General features: G+C 41.4%; 1 protein-coding gene across 3 annotated transcripts in view; it reads left to right on the top strand.

Annotated features, from left to right (window-relative positions):
* Positions 1-3,114: 3,114 nt before the first annotated feature.
* ptpn21 (protein tyrosine phosphatase non-receptor type 21) overlaps positions 3,115-16,838 on the top strand; it is an 86,775-nt gene continuing 73,051 nt past the window's right edge. The window contains exons 1-2 of one of the 3 annotated variants that reach the window (XM_041214522.1): positions 3,132-3,258; positions 5,624-5,795. The gene's annotated coding sequence lies outside the window, so the exon portion shown is untranslated. Of the gene's footprint in view, positions 3,259-5,623; positions 5,796-16,838 lie in introns of all 3 variants that reach the window. The other 2 variants (XM_041214521.1, XM_041214520.1) reach the window with 2 other exon arrangements.

The raw sequence follows: 16,838 nt of genomic DNA on the forward strand, positions 1-16,838 counted from the left end.
CTAGACCTTGGTGTACAGGACAAGTTATTATTAAAAATGTTATAGCAGGACAAATTCAGGGCAATCAGGCAGAGAAAACATGAATTTGTGAAAGAGAAATCATGTTTAACCAATTTATTGGAGTTCTTTGAAGAGGTAACATATGCTGTGGATAGAGGGGAACTGGTGTATATACTGTATTTGGATTTCCAGAAGGCACTTGTAAGGTTATTGCGAGAAGTAAAAGCTCATGGTGTAGGGGTTAACATAATGGTATGGATAGAAGATTGGCAAGCTAACAGGAAACAGTGGGTAGGCATAAATGGGTCTTTTTCTGGTTGGTAAGATGTAATGAATGGTGTGCCACAGGGATCAGTGCTGGAGCCTCAACTTTTTACAATTTATATAAATTACTTGGATGAAGGGACCAAAGGTATGGTTGCTAAATTTTCTGATGACATAAAGATTGGTAGAGCAGTAGGATCTGAAGAAGACATAAGGAGGCTACAAAAGGATATAGATAGGTTAAGTGAGTGGGTAAAGACCTGCCAAATAGAGTATAATGTGGGAAAGCATGAAATTGTCTATTTTAGCAGGAAGAATAATAAGAAGCTCATTATCTAAATGGAGTGAGATTGCAGAGCAGTGCATGAATCACAAAAGGCTAGAATGCACGTACAGCAAATAATTAAGAAAGCTAATAGAATGTTATCATATATTGCGAGAGGAATTAATACAAAAGTAAGGAGGTTATGCTTCAGTTATACAGGGCATTGGTGAGACCACATCTGGAGTACTGTGTGCAGTATTGGTCTTCTTATTTAAGGAAGGCCATAAGTGCATTGGAAGCAGTTCAGAGAAGGTTTACTAAATTAATATCTGGATTGGGCGAGTTATCTTATGAGGAAAGGTTGGACAGACTAAGCTTGTATTTGCTGGAATTTAGAAGAGTAACAAGAGACTTGATTGAAACATATAAGATCCTGAGGGGTCTTGACAGGCTCAATGTGGAGATGATGTTTCCTGTTGTGGGAGAATCTAGTACTAGGAGCCACTGTTTAAAAATAAAGGGTTGACCATTTAGGACAGAGATGAGGAGAATTTTTTTTCTCTCAGCGGTTTGTGAGTCTCTGGAACTCTCTTCCTCAAAAGTAGTGAAAGCAGAGTCTTTGAATATTTTAAAGGCAGAGGTAGATAAGATTCTTGATAAGCAAGGGGGCGTGAAAGGTTCTCAGGGGTAGGCAAGAATGTGGAGTGAGGTTACAATCGGATCAGCCATGATCTTATTGAATGGCAGAGCAGACTTGAAGGGCCGACTGGCATACTCCTGCTCCTACTTTGTGTGTTCGTATGTAATTTCAAAAGGATATAGATAAGTTGGTGAAATGGGCAGACAAGTGGCAGATGAAACTTAATGCAGAGAAGTATGAAGTGTTGCATTTTGGTTGGCTTATAAATAAAATTCTAAAGTGGGTGCAGGGGCAGAGGGACATGGGTGTATATATCCAATAATCATTGAAGGTGGCAGGATAGGTTGAGAGAGCCATTAATAGAGCATACAGCATCCTGTGCTTTATAAATAGAGTACTGGTTTGGCCTCAACTGTAGTATTGCGTCTGATTCAGGGCACTACACTTTAGGAAGGATATGAAGGCATCAGAGAGGGTGCAGAAAAGATACATAAGGGCGCATGGATTAGGAACATCAGTTATGTAAAAAGACTGGAGAAATTGGGACTGTTCTCTTCGGAGAAGAGAAGGTTGAGAGGAGATTTGATAGAGGTATTCAAAATCACGAGGAGTCTGGACAGAATAGATAGGGAGGAAAGATTGAGAACCCAAGGATACAGATTTAAGTGATTCATTTTGGTGTGGAAAGTTGTCCAGTCTGGCAACTAATATTATGCCACACTCAGACTATTCTTCCAATAGATAAAAAAACTGCTGAAACCAGTAGTAACAGAAGCGATTGTCAAAATCAAAGTAAAATGACAGAAAGCCAAATTTCACTTTAATAAACCTGCCAAATCATTGCCAGAGTTGAGGGTAGGAGAGCTGGTCAGCATGCAAACATTCAATGCCCCCAACAAGTCAGCCCACTTGGCATCCTGGGACCTGTGTAGAGACATTGTCACCTTGATCATATACGGGGAAACTGTACAACCATCAGAACCAACAGTTCCCCAACAAATGTAACGGATTGGCAGTAACAATTACTGCGAAGTTCAGCAACAAAATTCCCCAGAGAAGCAATGTCACTCCAGGAACTAGCAGACATCAGGTGAACAGAGCAACAACTTGCCCACATACCACAAGAAGACCTGAACGCTTTAAAGTTTGTGCGCAATGCATGTGCTGGGACAAGTGAAATTGGAACAGACCGGAAAGAACAGTTTTGTTCATGCGTAATAATTTTCTTCATGGACTCTGTATGTTGAGTAACATGCAAATTATAGCAAATGCATGGATGTTTGGATAAATACCTTTTGTACACTGGCTTGCCATGATGTGACCTCTGATGACATTGTATGTAAATAAAGGTTTTAGGGCAGTAACCATATGAAACAAACTCTGTTTCTCTCTCCACAGGTGCTGCTAGACCTGCTGAGTGTTTCCAGCATTTTCTGTTTATTTTTAATTTAACCTCAGATTTCCAGACTCCACAGCATCTTGGCTTAACCATAAGACTGATATGTGCGCTGGTCAGAGTAGCAACGAAATAAAACGAGCTAAATATGTTTGTGACAAGCAGCTTGATGCCAGTGTCAGCCCTGAAGCCAGCTGTCCCATGCCATGCATTCTCTGTGCACATTACATTCCACTTGTCTGAGGTAATGGACTCTTCAGCACCACAGCCGCCCAGCTCCCAGTATCACTCCACAAATAGGGAAGCTGCGACGAACGCCATCACCCCCCAAAAAAATAAACATTTTCCTTAAAATAAAACATTCACTAAACCACCCAGGGACAAACCGAAAGCCATCCACTCCCTCTCCAAATGTGCCAGCCGTCGAAGTGCGAGTTTGAAAGTAGTGTGGCGGAGGAATCCTGGGGTGGATGTGAGCAGGGAGGTGGAAGTGCGCGCGTTGCTGTGGTGGTGAGGCGGTCCGCGCGGAGGACGATGTTGTTGTGGTGAGGCGGTCCGCGCGGATGGAGATGTTGTTGTGGTGAGGCGGGCGGCGCGGAGGGACAATAGCCGGAATGGGGAGGTGTCGGGCTACTGGCTGATTGTCCTGTGGAGCAGCTGCGAGGAGAGATCTTTCTGGAATATGTGAAGTAGGTAAGCTGGCAGTGGGTACCAGCCCATGTTCCCCCTTCCTCCTGTCTGTGTCCTCCTTCCCCGCACCGGGTTGTGTTGATATTGTATTGACATTCCTGTGGTCTTGAGCGGCCCTCAATGATAAACAGCCCCGCCCGGCTGAGAATTGAAGTGGATGCAGTTTATGGGTGTTTCATGGCTCGCGTGGTTTAAATGGGGAGGAGGGATGTAGCCTATGTGACACTTGAACTGAGGTTTCCTGATTGCTCTATTATCCAGAAAGCTTGCTGAGCTCCGCCAGGAATGCTGTTGTTCAGCCATCACATTGTCTACATGCTTGGCGGTGTTTGTACTGTTTTGAAATATGCGGTGTCAGTATGTTTAACACTCTTTAAATGTCGCACCTGTTGCTGTTCTCTAAACTTTCCTTTTGTCTCCCCTCCAGTATTCTATAGTAAAATATATTTGTTTAGATCCTGCTGCTTCTGCGAGTGGGTTTGTTTTAATTTTGTTTTTAAAATTAAGATTTTTAGAAAATAGGATCTCTCGAATGTTAAAACAAAAACAATTTGCTTGTCTCAGAATCAGCACTGATTATTGCTGCATTATTCAAAATGTCTAGCATACCTCTAACAAAATTGTGAGTTAGGATGGACTAGATAAGTACTTCTTCATGCGCTATCTTGCCATGAAATACGGTTCATTTTAGAAATTGGAAATTGACAACCCCAAAACCTTTGTACACGTCACTAAACACATCAGAGAATTTAAATCAGATGGTTGTGCTTTAACATGGATTGAGTCATAATGGCACAGAAGGAGACCATTTAGCCCATTGAGGCCATGTCAGCTCTCTGTGGAGAAGTCTTCCCACACTCACAGTCTATCCCTGTAGCCCTGCAAGTTTATTTCTCTTGTGCCTATACAATTTTCTTTTGAAATCATTGATTCAGCATTATTTTTGTCTTGGGTAAAGCTTTTTTATATTGGGATTTTTAACACCAAATACAATTTTCATGTTCACTTAAAAAACTTTGTAAGTAGAAATTATGAGCCATTGTCTTTTGGTGCAATCCGCATATATAGCGGAACCCTGCTATAAATTTCTCTGTGATCTCCTGCAAGCCCACAACCCTGCAAAGTATCTGTGCTCCTCTAATTCTGGCCTTTTGTGCATTCCCAATCATAATTGCTCCTCCATTGGTGGCTGCACCTTCAGTTGCCTAGGCCCCAAACCCTGAAATTCCCTCCCTGCACCCCTCTACCTGTCCACTTTGCTTGCCTCCTTTAAGACACATCATAAAATCTTCAATTGACCAAGCTTTTGGTCACCTGACCCACCGTTTCCTTACATGGCTCAATATCATACTTTGTTTTGTAATGCTTCTGTGAAGCGCTTTTGGAGTGTTTTGTTGTGTTTAAGGCGCTATATAAATGTTATTATAATAGTCTGCTGTAGTCTGAAACTCAGTGTAACACGGTTCTGCCTTAGATCCCAAAACTTCCTGTGAATGTGGCCATAAGCCTTCCACTGACTATGGACACAGCCACCCACTTTTAAAAAGAAAAATTAAAAGCAGCTATTTATTTGGTTGAGTTTACACAGCACTTGTGTTATTAATTTATTTTGGAGCACCTGGCCTAGAATCTGTAGGGATGTGCATGCAGTATTGGCCCCGGCACTGACAGGATTCAAGCCTGTGTGCTAGGCACCAGCAAAAGACCTAGCTGTGAAACAGCACAATCTGGGGTCCCAGTATACTCTTAACCCTTTGTGAAAGTCAACAAGAGAGTTGATGATGTTTTTGTGTGCTTTCGTCTGTTGAGGTGTTTAAGTTTTTTGAAACTTGATATTCATAAGTTTACATAGTTCAAGTAAAACTTTTATTTTAACTGAAGATGACTGAATTTGCAGCATAAGGAAACTTTCCAGCAAGATTAATGTTGGTCCGTTTCTAATGAGGGAAGGCGGTGGCGTAGTGGTATTATCAATGGACTGGTATTCCAGAGACCCAGGGTAATGCTCTGGGCACCATGGCAGATGGTAGAATTTGAATTCAACGTAAGTTAGACTTAAAAGTCTAACGATGACCATGGAAACCCATCTGGTTCACTAATGCCCTTTAGGGAAGCAAATCTGCTGTTCTTACCTGGTCTGGCCTACATGTGACTCCAGACCCATAGCAATGTGGTTGACTCGTAAATTCCCTTTGTACAAGGGCATTTAGGAATGGGATTAAAGAGGCTGCATGCCCATGAATGAATAAAACAAAATAATTATAGGTAAGAACTATCCCGTTCTTCTTGGTTGATCCCAAGTGTATTTCCTTTGTGCGCATCCACTAGTTTGCATCTATGTTGACCAAACCTTGTAATAAAACTTTAGGAACAATGTCAAGGCCTGGAGTGGATACAGAGAAGGTTTACCAGGATGATACCAGAGATGAGGGACTTAGGTTATGTGGAGAGATTGGAGAAGTGGGATTGTTCTCCCTACGACAGAGAAGATCAATGAGAGGCCTAATGGAGGTGTTCAAAATTGAAGGAGTTTTGATAGAGTAAGTAGGGAGAACCTGTTTTGTCTGTCAAGTGGTTTGGTAACCAGAAGTAATAGATTTGAAATAATTAACAAAAGAACAAGAGGCGAAATTTCTTCGCATACAACGTTGCGATCTGGAATGCACTACTTGAAAGGATGGGGAAACCATATTCTTTAGTAACTTCTTATAGACAGTATACCCAAAGAGCTAATTTTCAAGGTTATGGTGCTAAAACTGGGGTGTGAGACTAAATTGGACAACTCTTTCAAAGAGCACTTTACATTTGCCTGCATTCAATTTCATCTATCATTCCCTTCCATGCATACATTTTAACCCAACTCATTCTATTTGAGCTACCTCCTCATTCCACTGTTTTTAACCTGAAGACCTCAGGTCTTTGAAATATTAGCTTAGACTTGACCCCCTCCCCCCCAGTAGTGACTAAGTTGAATTTGAATTATGCAGTCTGAGCATGATTAATGTACCTAATTTCCTAAACACCATTCTTTAGGTTTTCTTCAAGTCATTTTGAAAAGGATAAATTCCAGAAATTTTGTGTAAAATTTATTGTGTGTGTGTGAGAATATAATGTTCTGCTTACATTCCTTTTACATTGTGTTCAATAAACTTTAGGACCTGGTTTAAGCTGAGAACAAAAGTGATTTTGTTCATATTAATGTTCAGTTTTAAGAAAAATACCAATTGAATTAGGAAAGAAAATGAATGATCTCACTGATGTTTTGTTGATGACCATAAAAAGGCAATGCTAATTATTGTGTGTATGGAAATTAGGTGATAGAGCATATTGAGTGTGTTGTTAACAAAGCATATTGGATCTTGGGCTTTATAAATAAAGGTATTGAGTACAAAAGTAGGCAAGTTATTCTGAATCTTTAAAAAGCTCTGGTTAGGCCACAACTGGAGTATTATGTTTAGTTTTGGTCACCACACTGGATCTAAGGGTTCTTTTGAGGGATGAAAGGAGATTTACCAGAATGGTTCAAGGGTTGAGGGACTTGGTTACAGGGCTAGAGTGGAGAAGCTGAGGTTGTTCTCCTTGGACCAAAGGAGATTGAGATGTACAAGAGGTGAACAAGATTATGACAAGTTTAGATAAGGAGGACAAAGAAAAGCTGTTACCATTAGCTGATGGTTCAAGGACTAGGTGATATGGATTGAAAGTTTTGGACAAAGACATGGGGTGGGATGTGAGGAAGAACTTTTTGTGCAATAAGTGGTAATGATCTGGCACTTGCTACCTACCAGGGTGGTGGAAGAGGAGACATGTTATGATTTCAGAAGGAAATGGGAGTTGAAAGAAATAACAGTTAAAAACAAATGTGTGTTTTCCCCTTTAAGGTACTTACATTGAAAAACTTAAGCTGTTTCTATAGTCATGTTTTCTTCCTTTGAATGTTTTTGAAATTTATTTTCTTTAGATATGCTGTTTCCAAACACACCACAAGAAAATTCCACATTATAATAGTTTTCTTCTGATGATCCTTAGTACATGTAGAAGCTTTGTATTGTATGATTGATTTAATTTCGACACTCATGATCTGACAGCAGACCAATAACCTCTTCACTACAATAAAAGCAAAATACTGTGGATGCTGGAGATCTGAAATAAAAGCAGTGCTGGCAAAACTCAGTAGGTCTGTCAGCATTTGTGGGGAGAGAGTTCACGTTCCAAGTCCAATATGACTCCTCTCTGAAGAAGAGTCATATTGGACTTGGAATGTTAACTCTGTTTCACTCTTCATAGAGGCTGCCAGACCTGCTCAGATTTTCCAGTTCTTCCTGTTTTGATTATTAATAATCTCTTCACATGCATTGTTTGTGGGAACTGAAATGTGACTTCTTATTTCGGGTTGTATGTTGTTCAAGACACTTTACAACTTGTGTAGAAGGTGATCATAGGCATATGTTAAAACGTACGGAAGTCTAACTTCGCTACTTATAATTGAGCTTTATCTCTAGTGAAACATCTTGGATATATTTTCTGATACCATTATTGGTCTATTCAAATTCAGCATGAATTTTTAAATCTTTATTATCTCATTCTCTTGTCACTGATATGTAGCACCAGTCTGATCAAGGTTGCAAAGATGAGTTCCATGAATACAGAGTCCCATTACATATTTCCAAATCTGATTAGCTATATCCATTAGCTCTCATTTGTCATGTTCATTTTCAAAAAGAGATTCAGTTGCAGTTGGCACATTGATAAGAATGGTATTTGTATTATTTTCTTGCAGCTGAACCAGGATCTTGGATCTTCTTGACATTGTCTCATTCGCTTTGAGATTGTTGGGTTTCAACATCTCATCTAACTTTTCTCCTCCTCCTCCTCCTTAGGCAGTCCCTCAGGATTGAGGATGACTTGCTTCCACTCTGGTTTGAGAGTTTTGAAATGGCTGATAAGTCCAATGCACAATTTGCAGGCTTTGCTATTGTGAGGCAGGTGACGCTGGAAGGGTTGGAGAAGGGTTGTTTGGAGGTTTGTGTCCTTCCTCTGACACTTTGACTTTGTCTCTGCACGTTCCTAACGAAGTTTTTTGATGTGTTTGGTGCCTATCCAAATGATCCTTCTCCATTTTGGCCAGTCACAAGCCAGGATCTTTCAGGAGTCAGCAGGTATGTTTGATCTCTTCAGGGATCTTTTTTGGGCATCCCTAAAATGTTTCTGTTGTCCTCCGGTGATTCTTCTGCCACAGCTGAGTTCAGAGTAGAGCAGTTGCTTCGGGGGTCTGGTGTCAGGCATACAAATGACATTTCTTCCCAGCTGAGCTGGTTTTCAGCGATTAGCATCTTGGTAGGCAAGTTGGCTTGGGAGAGGACGTTGATGTTGGATCACTTTTCTTGTCTCTGGATTTGATAATCCTGTGAAGACACTGCTTGTGATACTTCTCCAGTGCTTTGAGGTGCCTGCTGTAGGTCGTCCAAATCTTCAAAGTATATAGGAGCATGGGGATCACTGCCCCTTGGGTTTGAGTTTCTGGTTCTCAAATATTCTTCTCCTCAGTTGGCCGAAGGCTGAGCTGGCACATTGGAGGCGATGGATGCCTTCGTCAAGAGGAAGCTTCCCAGATATAGGAATTTTCCATGATTCGTTGTTGATCTTAATCAATGGCGGGAGATGTTTTGTTGTGGAAGAGGGTTGAAAGAGGACCTTGGTTTTCTGGGTGTTAAGTGACAGTGCCATATTCTCATACGGTTTGGAGAAGGAGTTGACAGTGACCTGGAGCTCAGTTTCTGAGTAAGCGCACACCAGTGTCACCTGCATGCTGAAGCTCTGAGATTGGAGTGATTTTAGTTTTGGACTGAAGGTGCCTTAGGTTGAATAGTTTTTCTTTTCAAGTGTGTGGGAGATCCAACAACTTGCAGATACCAATGACGTGCTTGGTTTTTTCAGTGCTGTCAGATGATCTATGGCGCAAGCACTGAAGGGCCCATCCTGCTCGGAGTGGAGCATGAGGAAGAGCTCATCAAGCTCATGGAGGCAGTCAGTGCTCGCTGGAGAGAACATTTTGAAGAACTCCTCAACCAACACTCTCTTTGATTCGAGCTACCTCAACACTATTCCTCAATACCTTGTCTGGCTCTGTCTTGGTGCTACCCCAATCCAGAGCGAAGTTGAAAAAGCCATTCGACAGCTGAAAAACAACAAAGCCCCTGGAGCTTATGGAATCCCTGTTGAAATTCTGAAACATGGCAGCAATCCACTCCTGGCACCCCTGCACACCTCATGCATGCCAGGGGATCTCAGGGATGCTATGATCTTGACGATCGTCAAGAAAGGAGACAAGTCCAATTGTGGTGATGACAGAGGAGTCTCCCTGCCTCTTGACATAGGGAAGATCATCGTAGGATCCTCCTCCCAGTGGCCAAGGAACTCTTTCTGGTATGGTTTTCATCCATTGAGAAGCACCACAAACATGACCTTTGCTTGGCAGCAAATTCAAGAAAAGTGCAAGGAACGGCACCAACCATTGTACATGGCCTTTATCGACCTCACAGAAACCTTTGACTGTCAACTGCAAATGCTTATGGAGTATCCTCAAATTTGGTTGCTCTCAGAGATTTTTCACCATCCTCTGTCTACTTCACGGTGACATGCAAACTTTGACCCTCGCCAAGGGAACCACCACAAACTCCACAGCTGTGAAAGCTGGGGTAGGACAAAGCCATGTCATTGTACCACCTCTCTTCATTTTCCTCTCTGCAACGCTGCTCCTCCTCTTGCGTATTGCTCTCAGGAGTGGACATAATCTCATCTAACAGAAATTAGTGCAGACAGCAACATCTTGGAGTGTTGCATCTGCCTTGAGAAGCTCCACTAGCAGCATTTCTCAAACATTTTTAGAGTGTCACTGGCCAAGAGAACCATTGTTTAAGCATTACAATAAATTTACTACAGGGGTATTTGTGGGTAACAATTCGGATATGATTGATCTAAAAGTTCTCCAAAGTAGGCAGCTGCAATGATTCTCTGATTTTATTTGTGTATTTTAACAAGGCCAAGTGAGTTGCTCAACAATGTGCAGATGAAGAACCACATGTGCGTTGATTGTAATTAGCAACATTATAACACACTTGTGTTTTCCTGGGCTGGTAATTGGATCCCAACCTCCTTTCTCTTCTAAAGAAGTGTTTAGCATTATTTTTTTCGCTGTGTCAGGACAGCTTGATGTTTCGTTGCAGAGGAAAAGCAAACATGAATGTTATAGTTTCTGAGGCAAAAGCTTTTCTTATCCCTTGAAATTCTGATGCCCAAAGGAGCCAGATCCAGACACCTGGAACTGATCTGAATCTGAAATATGCTTGAATAATTAGGGTTTATAGTATTTATTACTGTTTCTGGCTCAAGGCTACACGCCATTCCATGAAGAACCCAGACAGAAAGCAGCTCGAGGTGACTGGGTTGCTGAATTTGTTACATGCATGATAGCAATACTTTTAAAGTGTTTTCAAACAACTGTAAAGTGTTAAAATGATTTGTTTTACAACATTTCAACGTGATGAGCATGCACTAGTTTATTAACCTTTGAAGTGAGATTAGATTTAGTATTCAGTTTAGCATTGTGTGCTGTTTTGATTTTAATCTATTGTTTGAGTTTAGAATCCTTTCCTCTGTTTTGTTATTTTGACAAGGTTTGATATAGATTGGCTAAAAAGCCACAAAACATGAATGGAATGCACAGTAGAAAATGAGCACAGAAGCAAAAGTTCCCATTATAGCAAACTTCTTTCAAAGTGGAATGGAGTTGACTGATAAGTTCCACTGTCCAACCTTAATTCATTACATCCACCACTGAAGGTGTTAGCCTGCCGATTAGTCTGCAAACAATACATCACAAATGGACTGCAGTGGTTCAAGAAGGCAGCTCACCACCATCTTCTCAAGGGCAACTAGGGATGGGCAATAAATGCTGACCCAGCCCACATCCCATGAATGAATAAAAAAAACCTAATGAATGGATTTCAATAAAACTTGTACACAGGATATGGCTCCAGGAAGAATTGACTAGCTTTTGGCAAAGATGTGGATTCTGATCCTGGAATTTTTTAAAGGATCCATTAACTCTGGGAGGTAGGACAAATTGACTTTCTTGTATAGAAACTTGTGGGTTTTATTCACAATGTTGTGGATTGTTTCAGCTTCTGTGGTGCAATTTGTCACAGCTGTCGAACTATGAGTAGAGTTTACAGTGCGCATTGTTGGATGTGGATTGGTCTTAAACCTCCTCAGTGAGACAGAACTCTTAATAAAAAGATTTCCTTTTACAATTTTGTAGTTAGCATCAACCCAGCAGGGAAAAACCTCAGAAGAGCTGTGTAATTGTAAAAACATTGAGGTAAGACATTGTGGCAGAAATCTGCATTCTACTGAGTGCCCTCTTGATTTATGTAAATTGCTATGGAGCATTTCTTAACAATGTTATAAGCACAGGATATTTTTCTTTTCAATTATAGTCAGAAGATTCGGATTTTTTGGGGGCTGGGTATGTGCTTGGGGGAGCCCAGTTGTTGTGCCAAAGTAGTGAGCTTGTGATTGTGTAGGAAATAAACTCTGTGGTTGGTGTTGGATGGAACTATCTTGGATTAAAGAATTTTTGATTTTTATATAACATTGAAACCATTAGCCTAGTACAAGACTACAGGAAAAAAACAGATGCAAGATGACATTAACAGAATGATGGAATGCAAATAATAAGTGTTGAAGCTGTGTGAGTCCTTGCTTGGGCATCGTCTTGGATTTGTGGTATTCTTTGGATTGTAATATCTTTTTCAAGAAGGGAACACAATGCTACTAAACTGATTAAGTAGCACATCACAGGAGATGAGGTTGAGAATGTGGAGATGGTTTGTGTCATAATAGAGATTTTGAGGCAATTGCATCATAGCCTTTTGATTTTTATATAACATTGAAACCATTAGCCTGGTACAAGGCTACAGTAAAGAACAGACACGGGATAACATTAACAGAATGATGGAATGCAAATAATGAGTGTTGAGGCTGCATGAGTCATTGCTTAGGGATCGTCTTGGGTTTGTGGTATCTTTGGATCGTAGTATATTTTGCAAGAAGGGAACGCAATGCTACTAAACTGATTAAGTAGCACATCACAGGAGATGAGGTTAAAATGTGGAGTGAGTTTGTTTGTGTCAGAATAGAGATTTTGATGCAATTGCATCATAGTCCCTAAATTTAGGGACTTTTTAGCTAATCCACACATTTTTCACACTTGTCAAGGGCTCAAAAATGAGCAAATTGAATTTAGCAATAAATAGGCAAGCCTGTGTTAAACAAAGAGTAATAGACGGGTAGGATAGATTTCCAGGTAAGCCTGTTGAAGCAAATAATATAAGTGGCTTCAAGAAAGAATTAGGCTCATTGTATACTACATTCTCTGGAAGCTTAAACCATTGCAATACAGCCACTGGTTGGAGGTGTGTCTTGTACCTTATGACTTAAGAGCCATTTTTATATTGAGCACCCAGAGAAGGATCTCCAATCTGCTAGAGTGGTTTTAGAATTTAAATTTAGAATTCAAAATCAGTTTTAAAAAAAATCAATCTGGAATTTTAAAATTTATTAAAACTGGTATTTTACTGCATTAAGAAAACAGTTGTGAAGCATTCATTCTAAACGTTGTTTTAGCATGGCCATTCCAAAGTAAAAATGAAAATTAAAGTCTCAAAGTTGTTTATGTCTGTAGCCTGTCAGATTTCATTTCTGTTCAATTTAGGCTTGACTCAATTTTCTGATGGAACAATCAAATAATAGGAAAAAGCTTTCTTTCAGGACATTGCATTTACCTACTGCTATATCCACAACTTGTCCAAGAAACCTAGTAGTCCTAACTTGCAACCACAGCTGTTTCTCTCGACTATTTCACCATTGGCACCAGTTGAGCATAACCTGCCGTTTTTTTTCAAGGTCCTCTTGCTCTCTGACAGGCTTCTGCTTTTATGTGCCAATTGCTTCCCGTCCTAATCCATCCTGCCTTGTTGCTTCCAGACCTGATGTCCATGGACAACAAGCAGTTGCATGAATCTTGGTATCTTAAATATTTTAATATAATTCGTGAATCATTTGATATGGTTCAACTGAGTAACTTGGCTCCAATCCATATGTAGCCTACAATGTTTGTTAGTGGTCTTCTAATACACACTGTAAATGCCTTTGTTCTTAATCTTTTCATGTTAGATTTGAATATTTTTACTGTTTAATTTATCTTCTGTTACGTACAACAATGTAAAATGTGTATAATATGAATACAGCCCCTGTTGCATTGCTTGACATTCAAGAAAGTGATCTTTATTCATTCAAGGAATGTGGGTGTTGCCCATCCCCAATTACCCTTGAGAAGGTGATGGTGTGCCCCCTTCTTGATCTGCTACAGCTCATGTGGTGTAGGTACACCCATGGTACTGTTAGGAATGAAGTTCCAGGATTTTGACCAGCGACAGTGAGGAGTGGTGATTTAGATCCAAGGTGGGTGTGTGACTTGGAGGATAACTTGCAGATGATGGTGTTCTCAAATTGAATGCTGCTCTTGTTCTCTAAGTAATAGAGATTGAGAGCTTGGAAGGTGCTGTTGAAGGTTTCTGGGTCAGTTGTTGCTTTAAGGAAACTGGTTGTGGATCTTGTAGATGGTACACACTGCTGACACTGCATTGCAGTGGAGGGGAGTGCATGTTTAAGGCATTGGATGGAGTGTGGTCAAGCAGGATACGCTAGATGGTGTAGAGTTTAAGTGTTAGTGCAGAACTCATCCAAGCGAGAGGAGCGTATTCCTTTGTGCCTTGTAGATGGTGACCAAGATTTGAGGAGTCTGGAGGTGACTTAATTGGCACATAATTCCCTGCCTCTGACCTGTACTTAACTGAATAAAGCAAGGTTATATGGGGATGGCAGGACCGGTGGTGTTCTCAACTGTAGCATGTAGGAATTTGGAGATAGCATTGTGATCCTGGACAGCCTCATCTGCAGTAAGTGCCTGCATCTCAAGGAACTTCAGCTCAGAGCTTGAGTCTGAAGTGCAGACATTACAGGGCATCAGGGAGGGGGGGGGTAGTTGCCTGGATGCTTTAATCCAGGAGGCAGTCGCACCCCTTAGATTAGGAGGTGGCCCAAGCCGCCTCAGTGGTCATGCCCGGAAATGGTGATGGAGGAATCTGGGAACATTGATTTTAAGTATGATTGGATGGGTGGGACTCTCAGTCAATTGTTTGATCAGTCTGTCAGCCCTCCCAGTTTTGGCAAAAGTCCGCAGAAGTTGATGAGGGGGACCTTTTAGGGTTAACTGGGAAGCATGTGCCTTTGTCAGTTCCGGTGCCTGTGTTGATCCTGGGTGGTCTGCCCGGCTTTATTCTTCCTATGCTATTTCTAGCAGTTTGATGCAACTGAGTGACTTGCTAGACCGTTTCAGAGAACAGTTAAGAGTCAACTACACTACTGTGGGTCTGGATCCACATGTAGGCCAGGGCAGCTAAAGATGGCACATTTCTTTTCCTGGGGCAACTCAGTAATTTCATGGTCACTATTATTGAGACTGACTTCTTATTCCAGATTTATTAATTTATTATTTTTTTACCGTGGTGGTATTTGAACTTGTCTCTGGAGCGTTAGTTTGGGCTTTTGAATTACTAGTCTAGTACCATTACCAGTATGCTATTGTTGCAGCAATAGCCATTTGTCTACATAAGTGATTGTATTTCAAAAAAATATTTAGTCCATTGACACCATCTGACTCATAACCTGACACTTTCTTTCTGGCCCTCCTGCTTTCTGACAAGCAGGAGCACCATTGTGTTGAACTGAAGCCCAAATGCAAAGGGATTAGAGGGAGTTTGTGGTAGAGTAGTAGTAGGGAAAGGGGTGGGGGAAGAGATGTACAGAAGCAATAGAAGGGGGAGGGAGGGGGGGGAAGAGTTCTGGAGCTAACTGGTAGAGGGAGCAGCATGATCAGAGGGGTAGAGGAAAGCCATTAAAGAAGGTGAAGAGGATAAAAACAAAAAACTGTAGATGCTGGAAATCCAAAACAAAAACAGAATCACCTGGAAAAAAACAGCAGGTCTGGCAGTATCAGTGGAGAAGAAAAGAGTTGACGTTTCAAGGCCTCATGACCCTTCAACAGAACTGGGTGAATCCAAGGAGAGGGATGAAATATAAGCAGGTTTAAGGTGCGGGGGGGGGGTGCGGGAAGAAGTGGAGGGGGGTGTTGTGGTTGTAGGGACAAGCAAGCAGTGATAGGAGCAGATAATCAAAAAATGTCACAGACAAAAGAACACAGAGGTGTTGACGTTGGTGATATTACCTAATCGAATGTGCTAATTAAGAATGGATGGTAAGGCACTCAAGGTACAGCTCTAGTCGGAGTGGGGTGGAAAGACTGAAGGTGAAGAGGATGATGGGTGAAGGGAGCAAGGGAGAGCCATGGACTAAGCCTTTCGGGGGCGTGGGGTGGGGGTGGGTACATGACTAAAAGCTTCCGTCACTGAGTTCCAAAATGGCGGTCAGTAGGCAGAGATTGGTGCAAAGGATGGTGGTGCAACTAGTCTATTTAAGAATGAGATATCCTGAGATAACATGAATATCATTAAACCCAAAAGAACCCTGCTATAAAACTGATGAGGAGGGGTGGAGGTCAACAAGGCGACTGGAGTTTGGCAGCTAAAGTTTCTATTAGGGTTACTGGTGGTTTTCAGCAATAGAAGATCAGGGTAGGGACCATTAAGTATTTTTGGAATGTCCTGCATGACTCCATTACCACAGACACATGGAGGCTGGAGGCTACTTGCCTGTGTAACATAAATGGTTGGCGATGGCAGGCTTATACATTCCTATACAGTACACTATTCCGTGATCCAAAAAGCAAAGCGATCCGGTAATAAAGCTATCTACCTAGAAAGAGGGCTACATCTCTTTTTGAAAATTTTCTCTGGTCTTATAAATCAGTCTGGAGCAATGAAAAGCCCCCTACCATGAGAAGGTTCTGAACCTAGCATGATTCAAGCATCACCAGACTAAGCGACCTTCCTAGCAGATGGATTATGCTGATTTACTAACCAGCACCAAATTCCAGCCTCATCTGGTATGGTATTTCTTCCAAAAACCAAATGTGTTCAAAACTGCATGAACAGGCCCCCTCCACCCTGTAACTACCTGAAACATTCTTTAAAACGCCTTTTGTACCACGCTTGCTTCCAGGTCAAAAGACTGAGATAAAGACCAAACCACCAGATAATGGAGTAATGTGGAGAACCACCATCTGCAGCAGAATCTTCAAGGGCCAGTTCAGGATCACACTTGATACTTGGCTCACAAATCCTGTCCTTTCTAGGAGAATGAATGTTGAAGGACCTTGGCCTTAAAGGCACACATTTTTGGACTTGATCCCTCATTGTGGCTTTCTGAATTTATTGTCCAGAAAGACTGGGAGAATGTGACAGGTCTCATACTTCCTGAAGATCAGAGCTTTCCTGAATTCCTCTTGTTCGACCAAGGAGAATAGTAACTGTCATTACTTGTTGGGACTAGCCTCACTGTCA

The sequence above is a fragment of the Carcharodon carcharias genome, chromosome 20 (genome assembly GCF_017639515.1).
Source record: "Carcharodon carcharias isolate sCarCar2 chromosome 20, sCarCar2.pri, whole genome shotgun sequence".
In the NCBI taxonomy this organism is placed as follows: Eukaryota; Metazoa; Chordata; class Chondrichthyes; order Lamniformes; family Lamnidae; genus Carcharodon; species Carcharodon carcharias.